Raw genomic sequence first — 21,510 nt, forward strand, 5'->3', positions numbered from 1 at the left:
ATGGATGAGCTCACTCTTGTTATGAGTGTTGTCCATGAACTTTGCCTTTGGTGTCAAATGTATCATATCCGGTCGAATCTGTAGATCACAGCAGGAGTTCTTGGTACGCCGGATGTGGTCGTGATCTTTTGGCGAGCTGTTATAGCCATCGAAGACAACAGTGATCTTCTGAGACCGACGGCCGAGACACTGCACGTAGCTCAGGTAACTGTCGGCAATCTCCTGCCAAGTCTGACCTTGTTCCCACTTCACCATGTAGAGAAGCCATCCGCCATCAACCTCCAGACTGGAGCAGGCTTGGTCAGTGAGGTCAAGCGGATCGGTCAACTCCTTCAGGCTAGTCTTGGAAAAGCCTGCCTTGTTCGCCTTGTTCATTTTCTGATCTTTGTTGCTGAACAAGGACAAGGGGAAGGGAGTCAGCTCATACTTTAAGCTTGTCTCGACTGTCATATGCCGTTGGGCGAAAATTATCAGTCGGTTGAACAACTTGAGTGAGTTTAGGTGAATCTTCTTCTCATTGACCTTGGGAATCTTTCTGAGCAATGACAGGGCCTGTACCTTGAACTTCACCTGCATGGTCGATGTCACTGACTTTCCGTCCAGCTTTATCTGCATCTCCCTCCCTACTTCGGCCGCTCTCTCAGCATTGACTGTGTCATCTGCAGTGCTCGTGAATCCTGTTGAGAAGGATACAAGCAAATGCTTGTCTCGATCGTGGTCGAAGGGATTGTTCTCCTCCAACCACTTCAGGGCAAGTCCAATCGCTTCAGCGTCTCGCTTCATCCGAGTTTTGGCAAGGTCTTTGTGGAGTGGACCATGTTTCTTGGCACCTTCCTCCATGCGCTGGTTGACATCGGAGAAGTGGTTGAGGGTTTGTACCCAGCACTTGTGGCCAGAATCACTATTCCTCATCCTCCCTCTGCTCAAACCACCTTCTGACTTGGCCCCCTTCATCAGTTTCTGCTCGATACAGATGTCACACCAGGTGCCAGACCAATCATGGCAAGAGTAACGGACAACGTGATTCCCGTGAGCAGTGAAACTTTCGAAGGTCTCCTTGTATCTAGGCGAAGTTTTGAGTTGCTTCATCAGCTGACAATACAGCCGTGCGCCCTTGGCATATTGATGATGCCCCGCAGCTGAAAAGGTGTCCAGCATCCTGGTAACAATGCAGGACAGGTGCCCGTCGTGGTCTGCAAGGGTCGCACTTACGAGTTGACTTCATGGTGACCTTGACAGACATGTTGTACAAATCACGTTTACACTCGAAGTGGTATCTCAGTCTTCCGACATTCCATGCCTCCTTCATGCGCTCCAAAATTGTAGCATTTCCAACCGCTTCTGCATACGCCAACAGAGTAGGGTAGCCTTTAGGAGTTGCCTGTGAGAGCTTCTGAGCTGGCGTCTCCGGGCCTTCACAGATGAAGCAATTAAGCGGAGGTGCAGGAATAATGTCTACGTCCATACTGCTAGCCTGTACTGCCCTACAAAGGAAAAAGCTAGGGTTAAAAAATTAGGGTAACAAAAGAAAAATACCTGTAACGGTTATTACAATTTATGTTACAATAAGGGAAAACAATAAAGGTCAGTGACCTTTCATAGTTTCAATTTTATAAATACCAGAATGTTTTACTTATAATACATTAAGGCTGCATATCTTGGGCAGTTTGCTGGAAACTTCCAGAAAAATGAAACGAAGGGGTATCTACCCAGAAGACGAATTGTAGACCAGAAAAGTTAATTTTTACCCAAAAAATGACAAAAAATTATTATTTTTTGCTCAAAATTGTGTAAACTTTTTAACATATTGATTTGTTTTAGGTATCACCATGTCAGATATGTTCTTAGCTTAAAAATGAGCCTACTTTGAATAATTCTGATGCTTCCTGTCGGATACTGTGACCCAGAATGTAAATATAAGAAAAATTTGATCTTAAAAAAGGTAATTGACCCCTGTTGACCCCTGTCACGGGTTCCCCTAGGAGACTTGAATTTAAACTTTTTGAAATGTGTTAGTGGACACCCTTACAAACACATTGGTGAAGAAATTTCTTGGTAAGGAATTTGTTCCCAGATTTTTGCAATATTCCCTGGCTATTTCTTGTTTTCTTGTTGTACACCGCTTCTTTCATACACCTTCTCAAGGCGTTGCATGACGTTATCGCGGGGCGCTGAAGGGGGCTCGGCAATGACGCGCGCTGAAAGGGAGTACTCAGTTTTCACTCCGGTTGTTTGTTTTCTTGTTTTCTTTCTTGTTTGTTTGCTTGTTTTCTTGTTTGTCCAGGCAATATCTCAGCCATCTTTTGAGCTAAGCAGCTGAAATTTCGGCACAACAGTGAGCAAGTGCTTTGCCAAAAACGGTGTTTGTTGTTTTTTATTAAGTCATTAATTGATCAATTACTTAATTATAATTAATTAAGAACTTATGTATTACCTTTCTCTTCTGGGCAATATCTCAGGCACGTTTTTAGCGAGGAAGCTGATACTTGGACATGACAATGACCAAGTGATTTGGCTGTAAAGGCTAATTTTGATTTATTGAAAAATCAATTAATTGTTTAATTATTCGAAAAATGACTACATTAATTATATATTTTTTAAGGTTACAGATTTGGATGAAATGGTGGTGGTTTAGCTATTCTATTCACCAATTGATAAATTATTTAATTATTTTTGATTATTATTATTATTTTCATTATTAATCATTTATTTATTTTCTTTCTCATCTGGGCAATATCTCAGGCACCTTTTGAGCTACGAAAATAATATTTGGACACGATAGGGACCAAGTAATGTGGCTCTAAAGGATATTTTTGATTTATGAATGAATCAATTAAGTGATTAATTATTTATTGATTAAAAAATTAATTATTTAATTTTTTGATTAATGACTTATTTAATGAATTTTATAAAAGTTATAGCTTCAAATGAAGCACTGGTAGTTTAGGTATGCTATTAGCCAATTGATTAAGAAAATATTTCATGATTACTGTTTATTGATTTTAATTGTGCAATTAATCAATCAATTATTGTACACCTCTCCCTCCCAATACAGTCTCTGAGGTGCACGGCGGTATTGCCGGGCGCGAGGATATTTAATTATTTGGCATGGGGGCGGTCCTTTGAATGTATCTGGACTTGTTTTCTTGCTTTCTTGTTTGTCCGAGCAATATCTCAGCCATCATTTGAGCGAGGAAGCTGAAATTTTGGCACAATAGTGAGCAAGTTATTTGGCAAAAATTGTATATTTTGTTTTTTGAATAATTAATTGATTACTTAATTATTATCGATTACTTAAGTACTTATTTCTTTTTTTTCTCATCTGGGCAATATCTCAGGCACCTTTTGAGCTAAGAAGCTGATATTTGGGCACGACAGTGACCAAGTGAGGTGGCTATAAACGACATTTTCGATTTATTGATTAATCAATTAATTTTTTTTTTCAATTAATGACATTGAATGTTGAAAAAGTTACAGCTTTGGATGAAACACTGGTGGGTGAGGTATGCTATTAGTCAATTGACTAAGAAATTATTTTATGATTTTTAGGTTTCCTCTACATACAATGTAGAGGAAAATCTATTGTTTTTCCCTTTAATTTTTCTTCCCCCCTACTTTGGTTTCCGCCACTTTTTTCACGCAAGAAAACTTTAAAATCAATGTTCTCTGTAAACGTTGGTCCGATTAGCACAAAATTTTCACCAAGTGATTGGCTAAACCTGTAGAATTTTTTTACTGTTAATTATGATGTCATAGGTCACGTGGTATGGGCGCCATCTTGGAAAAAAAACCCTTCAACTTTGCCCCTCTATATCTCCGAAACGGCTCAATGGAAAATTTTTTGCCATGGCTTATTCTAAAGAACTCTGTATTGGAACCAAAAATATGTTTATTTAGGATATTAAAAGTGCGAACGTTATGAGGTAGGAATTCAATAAACAGAATCCTTGATGCCACGAATATGATATTTTTTTGTTCTTGACCTAAGTGAAAGACAATGTAGGGCCAAAAAAATTCTCCAACGGCTGAACAGATCGAACCCAAACTTTGCATGCATTATTGCATACCCATGATGAACAAAGGGTTAAGCGATCATGACATCATAGGTCACATGGTTTCAGAATTATGACGTTTTTAAGCATAAACTTTAAAACCAATCTTCTCCCTCATTTTTGAAGATATCGAGTGGAAACTTTACACATATGTTCCCCATGTGGGGAAGTTAAAACGTTACTTGGGAAGTTCCGATAAGTCACATGGTTTGGCTCCAATAAATAATTGTTAAAAAGTCTTAAAAGCTTCTATATCTTGAACCGCTGCATTGACCGACTTGAAACTTTAATGTAATGTAACTGTCATCAAGCGGAATAAGTGTTCAAAATTTCAACATCATTGGTTGGTTGTACGGTCTGGAAGCCAGAAGTCGTTATTGTTGAAAGAAGAAGAAACGCAACACATTTTCGTCCCAGGCCATCTAACTGATTGTGCCACTGCCATTTTTCGGATTAATTTCCTTTAAAAATCAGTTTCTCTGCAATAGTTGGATCGATTGACAGGAAATTTTCAACATAGTACTGACACCCTGTCGAAACTTGTAATGGTAATTATGACGTCATATGTCACGTGGTACGGGCGCCATCTTGTAAAAAAAAAAATTCCACCTCTATATCTCCAAAAGTGCTGCGTCAAAAACATTGATGTGTGGCTCATTGTAAAGAACTCCATGGAGAATAACATGTGAAAAAAAAAACTTTGTTCAATCATGATGAAATTTCTTGAGCATAACTTAGGTATAAATTGATGCAGAAAAGAAAACTAATGACGTCATAGGTCACGTGGTTCAGCCGCCATATTCTTTCAAGTGAAAAACGTTAAAAATCACAAAAAATAACCTTTCTCCGTAACGGCTGAGCAGATCGAGCCCATCTTTTGCATGCATGACCGTGTACCCATAACAAACAAAAATTTGGGGGCTGTGATGTTCTCGGTCGAATGGTTTGGGAGCTATGATGCTTTGAAGCATAAACCTTTAAAACCCATCTCCTCTCTTAAGTTTGATCATATCGAGTGAAAACTTCACACATGGTTTGGCAGCGATAGATAATTATTCAACGGAAATATTTTAAACTTTCTTTCTATTGAACCGCTTCATTGATCGACGTGAAACTTTAAAGTGATGTGCAAGGATTCAAGTGGAATAATTGCGTAAAATTTCAACATGATTGGTTGTACGGTCTGGAAGGTAGCTGTTGTTATTGTGTGAAGAAGAAGAAACTCTACATTTTATCTTCTTCAGCCGTGTGACTTTTCGGTGTCAGTTTAATTAATCATGAAAGTAGAGTTGTATGAAAGCAAGGTTGCATCAAAGCGGGGTTGCATCAAAGCGGGGTTGTATCAAAGAGGGGATGTATCAAAGCGGGGTTGTATGAAAGTGGGGTTGTATGAAAGTGGGGTTGTATCAAAGCCGGGTTGTTTCAAAGAGGGGTTGTTTCAAAGCGGGGTTGTTTCAAAGCGGGGTTGTATCAAAGCGGGGTTGTGTCAAAGCGGGGTTGTGTCAAAGTGGGGTTGTGTCAAAGCAGGGTTGTGTCAAAGCGGGGTTGTGTCAAAGCATGTCCAATGAAAGCAGGGTTGTATCAGCGCGTGTCCAATGAAAACGGGGTTGTATGAAAGCGGGAAGGTGGAGGAAACCAGTCATCACTGCCAGCAGTTATAAAGTGGCAGTTCTAGTTATTTGTCGATTTTAATTACGCAATTAATCAATGAATTATTATACACCTCTCCCTCCCAATACCGTCTCTATGTGATGCACGGCAGTATCGTCGGTGTAAGAGAAGGTGCAAGAGAAAAACGGACGTTGGTGAAGGAGCTGGTTTTTATTTTCTGGGGCCTGTGAGGAATGCTTTTGCCGAGTCGGCAGGATTTTGAGGCGGTTTCAGACACCGCTGGGCTCGTGGTGGACTGGGGTCCGCGTTGTGCTTCCCCGGACAGCAGAGGGACACGAAACAGGACCACCCTCACAACTCTTCTCATGTTCATGACTCCACGGAGTTCATTACTCCGTGGAGAGCGACTCCGCGGCCATCTTGTGCGCTTCCCGCGTGATGGCATCGAGCTTCAACGACCACCAGCGTGAAAGAAAGCCATTTGGCAAGAGAGCTGAGTGCCGGCCAGCTAAAGGGGTTTTATTTTCTTTTATTTGTCCCCTTGGTGTTACATTTATTTTCATTCCTATTACATTTTTCCTATTACATTAATTTTCATGAAATCATGAGTGTTGAATTTCTTTGTCATGTCTGTTTGTGGTGGTTTCGGATTAAACCTATGTGCTCTGTTCAGGTAAGCGCTTCGCATCTTTCCATCTCGCGCGTGACAAACCAACTGCCAATTTCAGCTGATCGCCTCGGAATTAAAGACCGTTTCGGTTATCTGTCACCAGTGATCTCAATCGCCGGATATTCTCCATGTGGAGTCCCTCCCATGTTTAAAGTTTCACATTGATTCGCCAAGCCTGGTGTTGGGCTAGCGGCTAGGGTGCCGGCTTAGGATCCTAGGATCCTGGGTTCGAATCACGGGTCGATCGCTGAATTAACGCCAGGGGGGTTGACTCAGCCTGTCATCCTTCCGAGGTCGGCTAATTGAGTACCAGTTCACTGGTAATTCCCTGTTTGTCGTTAAAGGCGGCAAAAATGGTTGGCGTCAGGAAGGGCATCCGGCCGTAAAACATCACTTCAAAAAGGGGACCAAAAAACAACAACAACCACGGTTCCCGAAAAAGGCCAACCCCCGCTTTGCGGGGAAAAATGGCCTCTAAAGGTGTTTTTTTTTTATTGATTAGCCAAGCGGTTGCAGAGAAAACCATTTTTACAGAAAAAATATTTTGACTCGGACACACACACACACACACACACACACACACACACACACACACACACTCACACTCACACTCACACTCACACACACGGGCATTGCAATTGCCTCACATCCCCTTCGGAGTGAGACTAATTAGATATCTAACTGAGGATGTCGTGAGTCATCCTGGCTCTTTTTCTATTACCGTGACAGCATCACCAAATTTGTTTTGCTCAACATTCCACCATGTAAAAACACTTGATAGGTCAAACTTTCCAAATTACCAAATTGCTGTTTCCATGGCAACTATTGTTTATTTGGATTTTGCAAATATTGTGCTGTGCATGACATCTTTCTTGTTACTTGCAAAATCAAAGATTCGCATGTATATTGCTTGGCCTGGTCTGTTGTTAGTATCCTACCGGTTTCACCGGAGGGGTCTATAGGTTTACTCTCAATCTGTCTGTCCGTTTGTCCATCCCACCTGTTGATTTTCAGACTTTTTCCCCAAACCCATTAACATATTCAACTGAAACTTGGTAGTTGGTACGTGGCTTTATTATGATAAGTTGCAGACCAAGTTCGAGTTTAAAGACATTTCGTCAATTTTGCAGAGTTAACGCGCTATGACCTGCGCTATGACCAGGAGCAGGGAGTGGGAGTGACGCAGTGGGCGTGCACCTGGGCGAGCCGGCGAGTCGGTGGAGGAGACTGATTGGTTGGCAGCGCGCCAAGGCTGACGTCACGAAGAAGGTGATATTAGCGAGCGCCGAACGCCATATGAGAGAGTTGGGCTTTCGGGAGAGAGATGGAGTGAGTTGAGTTAGCAGTTCGTTTGAGGAGTTGGGTTCGCACAAGAGACAGAGTTGAGTTGCGCAGAGTTGAGTTGCGCTGCATGTGCAGTTCGTTTGAGCAGTAGAGTTGAGTTCATCTGAGAGAGTTGTTGGTTCAGAGCAGTTGTGCGGCAGTTGGTTCGCAGTTCACGGCCTGAGTTGACGAGTAGTTGAGTTGCTCTCTTGGTTTTGGACATCTAAGCTCGTGCTCTGGCAGTCTGTGGCGGTGCTCGGTGCTTTGGAGTGTGGAGCGAGGGGCCTCGTCGTGTGCGAACGGAGTGGGCGTTGGCTCAGGCCTTAGCATTGCTGTGGTGCTTGGAGCGAGGCCTGGTGGCGGCCGAGCGGAGCCGTGTTACACGGAGGACGACAAGACAGGTAAGGCCATTACCCATTCCCCCAAACATAACGAACGTTTTTCTTTATTAATTAATCTCCCTCGTCTTGTATCCGAAATCTGTTGTGTGGGGACGTCCAGATTAGGATATTTGTTACCGGCGCGTGCTTTTTCCTGTCCTTGCCTTTTTCCTTGAATAAACCCTGGTATTATTTTGCATCCCCTGTTAAACCTGTGCCCGCTTGAGTTGATTGACCCTTACAGGACCGGAGCTACGCCGGCGCGCTGCAGTTAAGCGCTTCCGCAGCCTCCATTTTCCTTCTTCCTCCCGCACGGCCATAGTACAATCCGTGTTTGGGTGGTTGCCTCCGAATAAGACTGTTTCGGCCATCTGCGACTCTGGTGTTAATCGGAGTTGCGCGACAATATTTTTGAGGTCAAAAGGTCAACATAGGCCAGATTTCTAAAATACTCAATTTTCATCCGATTGACTTGAAATTTTAAGAGGATTTGCATATCTGGACACGGAATTAAACCACCAAGTATTTTTGAGGTCAAAAGGTCAAGGTCAACTCATGGTCGAGCTTTGAAAATCATCAATTTTCATCGAAAAAATATTTTGAAGGGTGGATTTTGCATGCATCATGCCCTGCATGATGTCTTTCTTGTTTGTATGTCAATCGCCTGCAGGTCACATTCTTATTCCAATTTTCCTGAAACTTCATCACCTGGAAGAGGGGGTGAAAATGTGGAAGCCTGCCTATTGTGCAGTAAGTCGATAGGTGAATCGGTTAAAGGCCAAGCTCACATAAATCATCAATTTTCAACTGATTCACATGACATATACTCAGAGGCAAAAGTTATTGTGACATGGAATTTTTTCATTGGTAATCTTGTGAATGAATTTTTAGATTTGAACCAGAGAAAGAGTGTGTTAAAATGGTCGAAGAAACGCAACCAAGCAGTTGTTGTTCAAATTGCATGAAATTTGCAAGAAGCATGACATATTCGAGAAAAATGGCCAGCAATGTTCACTTTAAAAGGCCAGACAACCAGACGCTTATCATTTCCACTCAATGCAGTCTTAAGAAGTGCAGAAGTCAGAAAAACACCTCTATTCATCGTTTTGGAATAAGTTCGACATGCCACGCCTCGGGGAAAATGACAGATGGAGAGCTATAGGTATGCTTCAGTCTGGTACCTCGCAGCGTGATGTTGCTCGTCGATTCAACGTCCATAGAAACACCATTTGGCACAGCTTCACCGAGCTGACGGTAGGACACGTGTCTACAGGTGCACAGGTGAACGTTACATCAGGCCATGTGTTCTGGAAGGGGATCGTTTTGGAGGTGGGGGCGTTATGATCTGGGGTGGGATAACAGCTGCAGCAAGAACGCCAATGATTGTGATTGAGGGGAACTTGAATGCTGTGAGGTACCGAGACGAGATTTTGCAAATGGCCGCTTTACCGTTTTTGCAACAGAACGGCCCTAGAGTGACGTTTCAACACGATAATGCCAGACCACACGTTGCTCGAGTTGTACAGCAGTATTGTAATCAGAACAATGTTAATGTGTTACCCTGGCCTGCAAGATCCCCTGATTTGTCACCCATTGAACACGTCTGGGATGAAATGGAGCGACGTTTACGACGTCATCCGAATCCTCCAAAAACGCTGCAGGAACTCGACCAAATCCTTCCTCGGATATGGAATGATCTTCCCAAGGACTTTCATCGACGTTTAGTGGCCTCAATGAGGCGAAGGTGCCAGGCCTGCATCAATGCACAAGGTGGACACACTCGCTACTGACTGTGTGAACTTGCTTGTGAACCCCCTCTTGTGTTGTGGCTCATTTGCATATGCCAGGTGCACTGTTCTTCTGGACTGTTGATCGTTACCATACCTTGAAACATTTGTCTTTCCATGTAATAACATTTCATTCGCGGCAGTAAAAGTTTAACACTGATTCTGTTTGTTGTTTGTGTGTCACAATAAATTTTGCCTTTGAGTATATATATATATGAATATAAAAATGAAAAACACAGTCCTTGAAGCTGTCCATCAAGTTGTGTGATTACATGTCTGCTTGCATGGATCGGCTCGCGTCCTCACCACATGTCGCTGCAGAGACACAGGCTTGTTTTCATTGAGGATGATTGTAATACATATGCAATGTTTGCCTTGCATACATTTGTCAAAATGATACTACATGTATTGAGAAAATGAAGGCTTTTCATAGGTCATGTGATGTTGTATTTACAGGTAAATCAACTGGATCCACCAGGGAGACTGCACCGACTCTTATGAATGGTGCAAACACATGCCCGCAGGACTCGCAAACTGAAAGAAACAGAAGGACTTTTTACAAAGAAGACAAACCGAATAATGTAATGTTTGCACAGAATAATTTTTACAAGACTCGCAAAGGAAAGAAAGGTGAACATCCATACAAATGCACAGTTTGTGGAGAAACATTCATTTAGCCATTCCAATTAAAAACACACATGGGAATTCACAATGGAGAACGCCCATATGAATGCACGAATTGTGGAAAATCTTTCAATCGGTCACATAGCCTTAAAACACACATGAGAATTCACATTGGTGAACGCCCTTACAAATGCTCAGTTTGTGGAAAATCGTTTAATCAGTCATCCATCCTGAAAACACACATGAGAATTCACAATGGTGAACGGCCATCAAATGCACAGTTTGCAGAAAATCTTTTAATCAATCAAATCACCTTAAAACACACATTGAAGGAACTGCGCTCCAACGCGAGTCGAAAGAATTGACGCGACCAAAGACGGAATTCGTCCGAGTTGCTTTATTGAAACAAAACAGCTCAGGTATTCTGACAAGCCCGTTTATCGGGCAGCAATATATATACACATTTATGTCGGGAAGTTTGCCCGGCAAAAGCTATAACGGGCATGCCCGGGTGTCAGGGGCGAGCCTTGGAAAGGCGAGTCTGGACCTGCCCGGGCGTGTTTGGCTGCGGCCTGGCAAGTCGAGGCTGGGCGTGCCCGGGCGCTCTGGGCGAGCCCTGGAAAGGCGATAGCGGGCATGCCCGGACGCTCTGGGCGAGCCCTGGAAAGGCGATAGCGGGCATGCCCGGACGCTCTGGGCGAGCCCTGAAAAGGCGATAGCGGGCATGCCCGGATGCTCTGGGCGAGCCCTGGAAAGGCGAGAGCGGGCATGCCCAGGAAAGACGAGACCGGGCGTGCCCGGGAGGTTCGGGCGTGCCCGGGAACAGTGAGTCCGGGCATGCCCGGGAGAGGCGCGTCTGGCCGTGTTCTGGCCGGTGCAAGGCGATTGTGTGCATCCAGCGGTAACCGCTACACACGCCCCTCCAGAATCGACCTGCACCGGCAGGGTCAATTTAAGGGGGGTCCAGATGACCCGGCCGAAGCGACCCCTGGAGGGTCGTGGGGAGGGGTCCGACGTGGTGGTGGGTGGTCGAGCGGGGGGAACTGTGGATGGGGGGCGGCCTCGCCGCGGAGGAAGGGCCAACCTTGGTGGTCGGTCGACGTCCATGTGCGCCGGTTTGAGGCGGTCCACAGAAATCCGGTCCGGCCGGCCGCCGAAGTCGACGATGAAAGACTTGTCGCCCCGTCGCAGGACCCGGAAGGGCCCGTCGTACGGCGGCCGGAGTGGCCCCCGGTGCGCGTCATGACGCACAAAGACGTACTCCTCTGTGCGAAGCGCCGGGGGGACGTAGGACTGGGGGCCACCGTGGCGGGACGTCGGCACTGGGGCAAATCGTCGGGCGGCCTCCTGGAGGTCCGAGCGCTGGCGAGCGGCGGACCAGGGACTGGTAGCGTCGGGCACGAATTCGCCCGGGACGCGGAGCGGCTGGCCGTAGACGAGCTCGGCGGCGGACGCCTGGAGGTCTTCCTTGGGGGCCGTGCGAAGGCCCAAAAGGACCCACGGCAGCTGGTCGGCCCAACCGTCGTCCTGAAGGCCGGCCATGAGTGCGGCCTTCATGGAGCGGTGAAACCGCTCGCACACCCCGTTGGCTTGGGGGTGGTAGGCCGTGGTGCGGTGCAGCGTGACCCCCAACGAACGGGCGACCGCGCCCCAAAGCTCAGACGTGAACTGTGGGCCGTGGTCGGACGAGATGTCCGCTGGTGCGCCGAAGCGCGCGACCCAGGTGGCGATGAACGCCTGCGCCACGTCGGCGGTGGTGGTGGAGGCGAGGGGCACGGCCATCGGCCACCTGGTGGTCCTGTCCACCATGGTGAGCAGGTGGGTGAACCCCCGCGAGGGGGGCAGGGGACCCACCAGGTCCACGTGGACGTGGTCGAAACGCCGTTCAGGAACGGCGAAAGGTGCCAGCGGGGCCTGGGTGTGGCGGTGGACCTTGACCCGCTGGCAGGCCGTGCAGGCGTTGGCCCAGTCGCGGATGTTTCGTCGAAGGCCGTGCCAGACGAAACGCGCCGGCACCAGCTTCTGAGAAGCTTTCCGGCCCGGGTGAGAAAGGCCGTGGATGGAGGCGAAGATGCGGCGCTGCCAGGAAACGGGCACGATGGGGCGAGGCTGGCCCTGGGAGACGTCGCAGAGCAGGACGGTGCCCGCGAAGGGAATGTCGGCCAGGCGGAGGCCCGTGTCCGCCGCACGGAGTGCCTGCACCGAGGCGTCGGTGGTCTGGTCGGCCGCCATGAGCGCGAAGTCCACGCCGAGGTGGACCGCGTTCGCGCTGGCCCGAGAAAGACAGTCGGCCACGGCGTTGTCTTTGCCGGCGACGTGCCGGATGTCCGTGGTGAACTCCGACACGGCGGAGAGGTGGCGCTGCTGGCGGGCCGACCACGGCTCCGTGACCTTAGCCATTGCGTAGACCAATGGCTTGTGGTCGACGAAAGCCGTGAACGGGCGGCCCTCCAGGAGGTGTCGGAAATGCCGAACGGCCAGGAATAGCCCGAGCAGCTCGCGGTCGAACGTGCTGTAGTTTAACTCGTTCGGCCGGAGTTGCCGGCTGAAAAAAGCGAGTGGCTGCCAAACCCCGTCCACCCATTGCTCATGGACGGCGCCCACCGCGTAGTTGGAGGCGTCTGTAGTGAGGGCAATGGGCGCGTTGAGCACCGGGTGAGCCAGCAGCGTTGCATCGGCGAGGGCCCGTTTGGCACTGGCGAAGGCCGCGTCCATGGCCGTGGACCAAACAATGTCATGCTTGGCTGGCTTGCCCCGGAGGGCCTCGTAAAGGGGCCGCATGAGCTGAGCAGCGCGGGGCACGAATCGGTGATAAAAATTCACCATGCCGAGGAACTCTTGGAGGGCCTTGATGGAACGGGGACGCGGGAACGTGGTGATGGCCTCGACCTTGGTCGGCAGCGGCACGGCCCCGGTCTTGGTGATGCGGTGGCCCAAAAAGTCAACGGTCATCGCGCCGAAGTGGCATTTGACCGGGTTGACAATTAAGCCGTGCTCGCTGAGGCGACCGAACAGTGTTCGGAGGTGGAGGAGGTGCTCGGCGCGGGACGTGCTGGCGACGAGGATATCGTCCAGATAGACGAAAAGAAACGGCAGGTCGTGCAGCACGCCGTCCATCAAGCGCTGGAACGCCTGGGCCGCGTTCTTGAGGCCAAACGGCATCCGCAAAAATTCGAACAGGCCGAACGGCGTGATGACGGCCGTCTTCGGGACGTCGGCCGCCCGGACAGGTACCTGGTGGTAGCCCCGTATCAGGTCAATTTTCGAAAAGATGACCCGTCCCGCCAAACGGGCGGAAAAGTCCTGAATATGCGGGATCGGGTACCTGTCGGGGGTGGTAGCGTCGTTGAGACGGCGGTAGTCGCCACACGCGCGCCATCCACCCCCCGGCTTTGGCACGATGTGCAGTGGCGAGGCCCACGCGCTATCGGAGCGCCGCACGATGCCGAGGTGCTCCAACGCGTCGAACTCGGCCTTCGCCACGGCGAGCTTGGCCGGGTCGAGGCGGCGGGCCCTGGCATAGACCGGCGGGCCTGTAGTGGGTATGTGGTGCTCAATCCCGTGCCGCACCGCGACGGCCGAAAACGTCGGCCGCGTGAGGGCCGGGAATTCCGCGAGCAGGCGAGCGAACTCGTTCGCTGCCGGGAGGGCGCATGCCAGTTCGGTCGGCGCGGAGCTGCTCATCGTGCACGCCAGGGAGCTGAAGGTCTCGGCGTTGACAAGGCGACGACGTTTGACGTCGACCAGCAGCCCGTGCGCGCAGAGGAAGTCGGCACCCAGCAAAGCCATGGGGACGCAGGCGGTCACAAAAGTCCATTGAAAACGCTGGCTGCCGAAGCAGAGGGTGACGACGCGTGGGCCGAAAGTGCGTATGGCCGAGCCATTAGCAGCGACCAAAGAGGGGCCGCAAACGGCGTCCCGCCTGTCCTGCTCGGAGGCGGGTATGACGCTCAGTTGGGCGCCGGTGTCACACAGGAAACGCCGCCCAGATGCTTTGTCCCGAATAAACAGCAAGTTGCCCGAGTGGCCGGCGCTCATGGCTGGGAATGAACGCCGGCCCAGCCGTTTCCCGACCTGCCAAAAGTGCACGGGGGCCGGCACGTCCGAGCCTTGTGTCCGAACCTGGCGTGGTAATAACACCACGCCCGGTCAGGTGGAGGCCCCGGCCGTCGTGTCGGAAGCAGGCGGTGCGGCGTGGCGGCCGCCAGTTGCACCGGCAGTTCGGCCTCCAACCGCGCAGGGCGCTCGGGCATCGTGGGCGTCGCCTCGGACGGCGGCGGGCTCCAGGTAACCGCGCCGATGTGCTGGCCCGCAGAGGAGATCTTATCGGCTTCCCTGGCGAGGGCGCGGGAATCCGTGATCAACGTGCCAGCCAGGGCGAGGCGTACCGGGTGAGGCAGCTGGCGAAGGAACAGCACGCGGAACAGAAAATCCGGAGAGTGCTCACCGAGCAACGAGAGCATATAGTCCATGCGCTCTGACGGGCGCGTGTCACCGAGCTCGGGCAGAGCGAGCAGGCGCCGTGCGCGTGCTGCCGGTGAGAGGGCGAAAGCGTCGAGGAGGAGTGTCTTCAGCGCGTCGTATTTGTCAGCAGCCGGCGGGTGCTCGAGGAGGCTCAAGGCGCGGGCCGCGGTGGCGGAAACGAGCGCCGCCACAACATGGTGGAAGCGGGTGTCGTCCGCGGTGATGCCTCGCAGGGCGAACTGAGAGTCCGCCTGAGCGAACCAAACAGCCGCGTGAGCCTCCCAGAAGGTAGGCAGTTAAAGCGTCACTGCCGTATCCATGTCGGTAGGTCACCAATGAAGGAACTGCGCTCCAACGCGAGTCGAAAGAATTGACGCGACCAAAGACGGAATTCGTCCGAGTTGCTTTATTGAAACAAAACAGCTCAGGTATTCTGACAAGCCCGTTTATCGGGCAGCAATATATATACACATTTATGTCGGGAAGTTTGCCCGGCAAAAGCTATAACGGGCATGCCCGGGTGTCAAGGGCGAGCCTTGGAAAGGCGAGTCTGGACCTGCCCGGGCGTGTTTGGCTGCGGCCTGGCAAGTCGAGGCTGGGCGTGCCCGGGCGCTCTGGGCGAGCCCTGGAAAGGCGATAGCGGGCATGCCCGGACGCTCTGGGCGAGCCCTGGAAAGGCGATAGCGGGCATGCCCGGACGCTCTGGGCGAGCCCTGAAAAGGCGATAGCGGGCATGCCCGGACGCTCTGGGCGAGCCCTGGAAAGGCGAGAGCGGGCCTGCCCGGGAAAGACGAGACCGGGCGTGCCCGGGAGGTTCGGGCGTGCCCGGGAACAGTGAGTCCGGGCATGCCCGGGAGAGGCGCGTCTGGCCGTGTTCTGGCCGGTGCAAGGCGATTGTGTGCATCCAGCGGTAACCGCTACAACATGATAATTCGCAATAGTTATCACCCATACAAATGCACAAAGTGTGGAAAATCCTTCATTTATTCATCCAATTTTAAAACGCATCTGAGAATTCACAATGGTGGACGCCCGTCAAATGCACAGAGTGCGGAAAATCTTTTAATCAGTCAAACCACCTTAAAACACATGATAATTCACAATGGTAATCACCCGTACAAATGCTCAATTTGTGGAAAATCTTTTAGTCGGTTGGCCAACCTCAAAAGGCACATGATAATTTACAATGGAGAACGCCCATACAAATGCGCAAATTGTGGAAAATCGTTTGTTAGGAAATTAGAATTTAAAACGCACAGGAGAATTCACAATGATGAACGCCCTTACAAATGCACAGTTTGTATAAAATATTTTAATCAGTCAAATCACCTTAAAACACATGATAATTCACAATGGTGATCACTCGTACAAATGCTCAATTTGTGGAAAATCTTTTAGTCGGTTGGCCAACCTCAAAAGGCACATGAGAATTCACAATGGAGAACACCCATGCAAATGCACAGTTGGAAGAGAATCCATCACTCACTTGTGCAACCTCAAAAGACACACACTCAACCTGTCCACCAATCGGTCATGTGAATCGGTCCTTACCTTTTTAAGATATCCTGCTCACAGACAGACAACAGACAACCAAACCGGAGTGAAAACATAACCTCAATCCACCTTCATGGCCAAGGTAACAAGCAGGAGATGTCTGGCACTATGTGAGGGGGATACCTGGCGCTGTCTGGCTGGGTGAGCTTTTCCCAGCGGTGGTTTTGGGACCTACCGGACATTTAAAAAACTAAGAATTTATTGGTCCTATGGTGGTTGTCTTTTGCCTGTGGGCCGGCGGCAGCGCTGCCTGACCCCCACATCCCAAAGACATTTTCAACCCTTCAAGATCTCGACCCTTATGACCCCTTTTGCCTTTAGGACGCTTTTGACACCTTTAGATCCCCTTCACCCTTAAAAGAGATCGGGAGATCCATGTAATATTACGGATTAAAATTAAAAGATTAAAATAAAAGCAAGCCGTTCCTTATCAATTGATGTTTGTAATCCATGGCGATACAGTCGCAAGCGGTATCATGGACATTTCATCACAGTGGATGTTGTTTTTGAAAAATAAATTACAAATGTTAAGGACAATGTTAAGGTGAAACAATGTGGACAATGTTAAGGTGATGAAATAAACATGTTATTCTTCAACTGTTTCATTGGAGTGCTTGCTTGTGTGCTTAAACCACAAGGTGATATGACGGTTCGGCACTACGTGGGAACATCCCAGGAGTTCGCCAGGCAAAATAAATAGAGGATTAGTATAAAGCAACAGGATAAGTACGATGTCCAAGAGGTATGCACACTCGCTCTGAGCCATCTTGCATGGCTTTGAATCCTGATGCAGCGATAAAGTGTCATCCCGATGTTTCACAGGCAGGGTGATTCATCAATGTGTGTGCCGTTCCTCATTAAACTGGGAATCATATTTGCTGGATTTTTAATGCCTCCTCTCTCCCAACCTCACTCTCCCCTCCCCATCCTCACTTTTCTGCCCTCACTCTTCACTCCCTCTCATCACCCTCCTCACGTCCATTCCCTTTACCTTCCTTATCCTCGCTCCCCTCCTCCCTCTTCTCTCTCCCCTAACCCTCCTCTCCCTCCCATCCCTCTCTTTTTCCATCCCTCACACTCCCCTCCTCGCAACATCACTCTCTCCCTGAGTATACAGTATAGTGACATTTGGTGGGGCTTTGCTCTCCCCCTCCTCCTTTCTCCCTCCCTTCTGTCTCCCTGTTCCTTCTCCTGTCCCCCCCCCCCCTCTCTCCTCCTCCCGACCCCAACTGAATCCGTCTGTCTGTCTCTCTCTCTCTCTCTCTCTCTCTCTCTCTCTCTCTCTCTCTCTATCTCTATCTCTATCTCTATCTCTATCTCTATCTCTATCTCTATCTCTATCTCTATCTCTATTCTATCTCTATCTCTATCTCTATCTCTTTCCTTGGAAGTTCAATGTCATGTTGCTGGAAAATGCTGCTTTTTGTGAAGCTTTCAAAGTGTTTTGGATTAGCCTCAAAGAAAGAAAGAATAATTTTGATAACCCGATATGGGACGATATGGGATATGGAAAGTGGGACTACGCAAAGGCACAGATCGCTGTCTTTTGCCAACAGTTTAATTACTTCTCTTCTTTCAGTGTAAAAAGGGAGAGGTTCACACTAGAAAAGGAAATAATGAAGTTGCAAACTGATGTGGCAAATAGCCCCAATAGAACAAATAATCATTTGCTTATGGAAAAGAAGACTCTACTAAACAGCCTAGTCGAATACCAAGCAAAAGGTGCAATGGTCCGTCTACGGATGGATCAGCTATATAATTTAGATGCACCGACCAAATTTTTTTTCCATTTTGATAAAAAAGACTACCAATCAAAGGCAAATTGAAACCTTAAAGCTCTCAACTGGTAACACTGTGACGTCACAAGATAATATAAAGAGGGAGGTCTATAACTTCTTTTCAGACCTGTTTATGGCAAATGATGTTGACGATGGCTCAATAAGTTACTTCACATCTGACTTACCCATGCTAAGTGCTGCTCAAAGGGATCAGCTTGGCTCCTTACTTTCCTTGGAAGAGCTTACACTTTCCCTTGCTTCTTTACCTACGGGTAAATCTCCTGGATTGGACGGCCTCCCAATAGAGTTTTATAAATCCTTTTGGCCCTTATTAGGCCCAGAACTATTGGAGGTCTTTAATAGTTCATTACGTTGTGGTGACTTGCCGATGAGCTTCCGTAGAGCAGTCATTAGTCTATTACCCAAGAAAGGAGACCCTCAGCTCATTGATAATTGGCGTCCAATCTCTCTTCTAACTTCAGATTATAAAATATTTTCTAAAGTTCTAGCTCGACGCATCGCCCCACTCCTAGAGTCGTTGATTCAAAGTGATCAGTCTTTCTGTATCCCTAACCGACAGATACACGATAACATTTTTTTATTAAGAGATCTTTGGGATGTGTGTAAAATAAAAAATGACAATCTTGGTTTGATTGTGCTTGACCAAGAGAAGGCTTTTGACCGTGTAAGTCATGTATATCTTTTCAAGGTGCTAGAGTGTTTTGGACTTGGTCCTGTTTTTCTTTCCATGGTAAAACTGCTCTATAATGGCATTTCCTCAATACTCAGAGTAAACTCTGAGCTAACTTCACCTGTAAAGGTTGGAAGGGGTATCCGTCAGGGATGTCCTTTATCTGGTATTCTGTACTCTTTAACCATTGAGCCTCTTTTAATCAAAGTCCGCAGCATCTTAACCGGATGCAAAAATTTGCTCACAAGGCCTGTGAAAGTCTCTGCATATGCTGACGATATTTGCGTCATCGTACATAATAGTGATGAGATAAAGAAACTGGTGGATTGCTTGCACTATTATGGTTCAGCTTCTTCAGCTTTGGTAAACTGGAACAAGTGCCAGGCGATGTGGATGGGCCCATGCCAGCGCCCTATGCCTGCCCTCCCGAAACACCTCACCTGGTCCCTCAACGGAATGAAGTACCTTGGTGTTTACATCGGTGATGAAGCAACACAAGCGAAAAATTGGGAGGGTCTCGCTGACTCTCTCGAACAAAAGCTGCGGAAATGGAAAGGTTTGCTGGCTTTGCTTTCATACCGGGGACGAGTCCTGGTCATAAACAACCTAGCAGCATCTATACTGTGGCACAGAATCAAAGCCATTCCACCTCCTGAACGCTTTCTGCTGAATATACAGAAGACAATAATAAACTTCTTCTGGAGTGGAAAACATTGGCTTCGTCCAGAGATCTTGAATCTTCCCTTAGAGGAAGGCGGGCATGGTCTTGTGGACATCGTATGCAGGGCTATGGCATTTGGCATCGCCTCAATCTGGCGGCTTCTCTATGGTCCATCAGACCTAGCCTGGAGGTCCACTGCTCTCCTCCTCCTCCGTCAAGCCGGCATGCTAGACTATTCATTTGGTCTATTCCTAATGAACATGAAATGTATTGATCTGTCCTTGCTTCCACCATTTTACAATATAATTTTGAATGCTTGGCGTGTTTTCATGGTCGACCGTGATTATGTTTCCTACACCCAAGAGATGTTTTTCAGAGAGCCTCTTTTCTACAACTCTCTCTTCAAAAGAATAAGAATGGAACGCTCTTTTATTGATTATTTTGTTCAGAATGGTGTCCATCACGTTGCTGATCTAATGATTGAGACTAGGACATGGTTAAGTGCTGCAGCACTTGCAAATAAAGTTGGCATGCGGTCTAACCGCTGCTGTGCTATGCGAAATACTTCGCGTATACCGCAAAGTTAAGGTGCACTGGGAGCAATATCTCGCACTGGTGATGGCCCAATTGTTTGTGAGCCAAGCCTCTGTTTCCCAAATTTAGAAGTCACCCCCACTGTAATGAATTCTGGTACAATAATAAAATATTTACCAAAAATACGTTTTGGATCTGCAGGTCTGGAAAATCGTGCAATATACCAGGCCTGTGTCAAAGCAATCCGGCCCTCCTTAGGAACTTGGCAGTCAAGGAAGTGGCACAATTGCTTGCCTACAGAATACCCCTTCCAACCTAACTGGAAAGCCTATTATCACATACTTATTCCAAAGAAAACTGCCGACCTGTCGTGGAGGTTGGCACATTGGGTATTACCCACCAAAAAGCTCTTGCATGTTTTTTCTTCTGAAATATCTGACCATTGTCCCTTCTGTGGTGCTCTTGAGACCATGTCACATGCTTATGTTGAATGTGCGCGCTTGATTCCTTTATTTGGTTTGCTGCATGAAATGTGCATGAAGCTTTCTTTAAACTTTACTTTGAATTCTTTCATTTTTTGCTTTGCCTCAAACACACACCAAATATAAGTGGCCCTAGCGAACTTTCTCGTTGCTATGGCAAAGAAAGCAATATATCGCACGAGGAAAATGCAAATTGAAAATCCTACAAGATGTACAGATAACCTCCCGGCCTGTTTTAAAGGACTTGTTTTTGCCCGGATCAAAACAGAATTTTGTTTCTATACATATATGGATAAAGTATTGATCTTCAAAAGTATATGGGCATTGAATAATGCGCTTTGCTCTGTGCAAAATGGTGTGCTGATCACAGATTGATCACTCCTTGAGCATGATATGATTTCTTTGTGAGGAGCAAAACACTTTATTATTATTTTTTTCCTGTTCCCTTTCTTGATGTACATGTTCCCTTTAAAATGGTTTTGCTTGTTTTTCTACCTCTGATTTGTGAAATGGTTGTATTTATACGTTTTACAAAATATACTTTTTGATATTTTTGTAATAAAAGGATGTAAAAGTCTCTCTCTCTCCCTCTCTCCCTCTCTCCCTCTCTCCCTCTCTCCCTCTCTCCCTCTCTCCCTCTCTCCCTCTCTCCCTCTCTCCCTCTCTCCCTCTCGCCCCCTGCTGGTCGTTTGCATGCTGGTTGTACTGTCATGGCGTCTGCTTGTGGAGGCCTGTGAGTGCTCTGTGTTGTTGCTCCATCCCCCCCCCCCCCCCCGTTTTCCCCCCTCTGTGTCCTTGTACCTGTTCGTGGAGTCTTCCTGGTGATTCCCATATACGTTGAGACGGGAGAGAGAGCCGGAGAGCACAGGGTGATCGCTGGTAAGGGTTCGCCGTTTTTG

Source organism: Myxine glutinosa, chromosome 5, assembly GCF_964187855.1.
Source record: "Myxine glutinosa chromosome 5, kmMyxGlut1.1, whole genome shotgun sequence".
NCBI classification, from domain to species: domain Eukaryota; kingdom Metazoa; phylum Chordata; class Myxini; order Myxiniformes; family Myxinidae; genus Myxine; species Myxine glutinosa.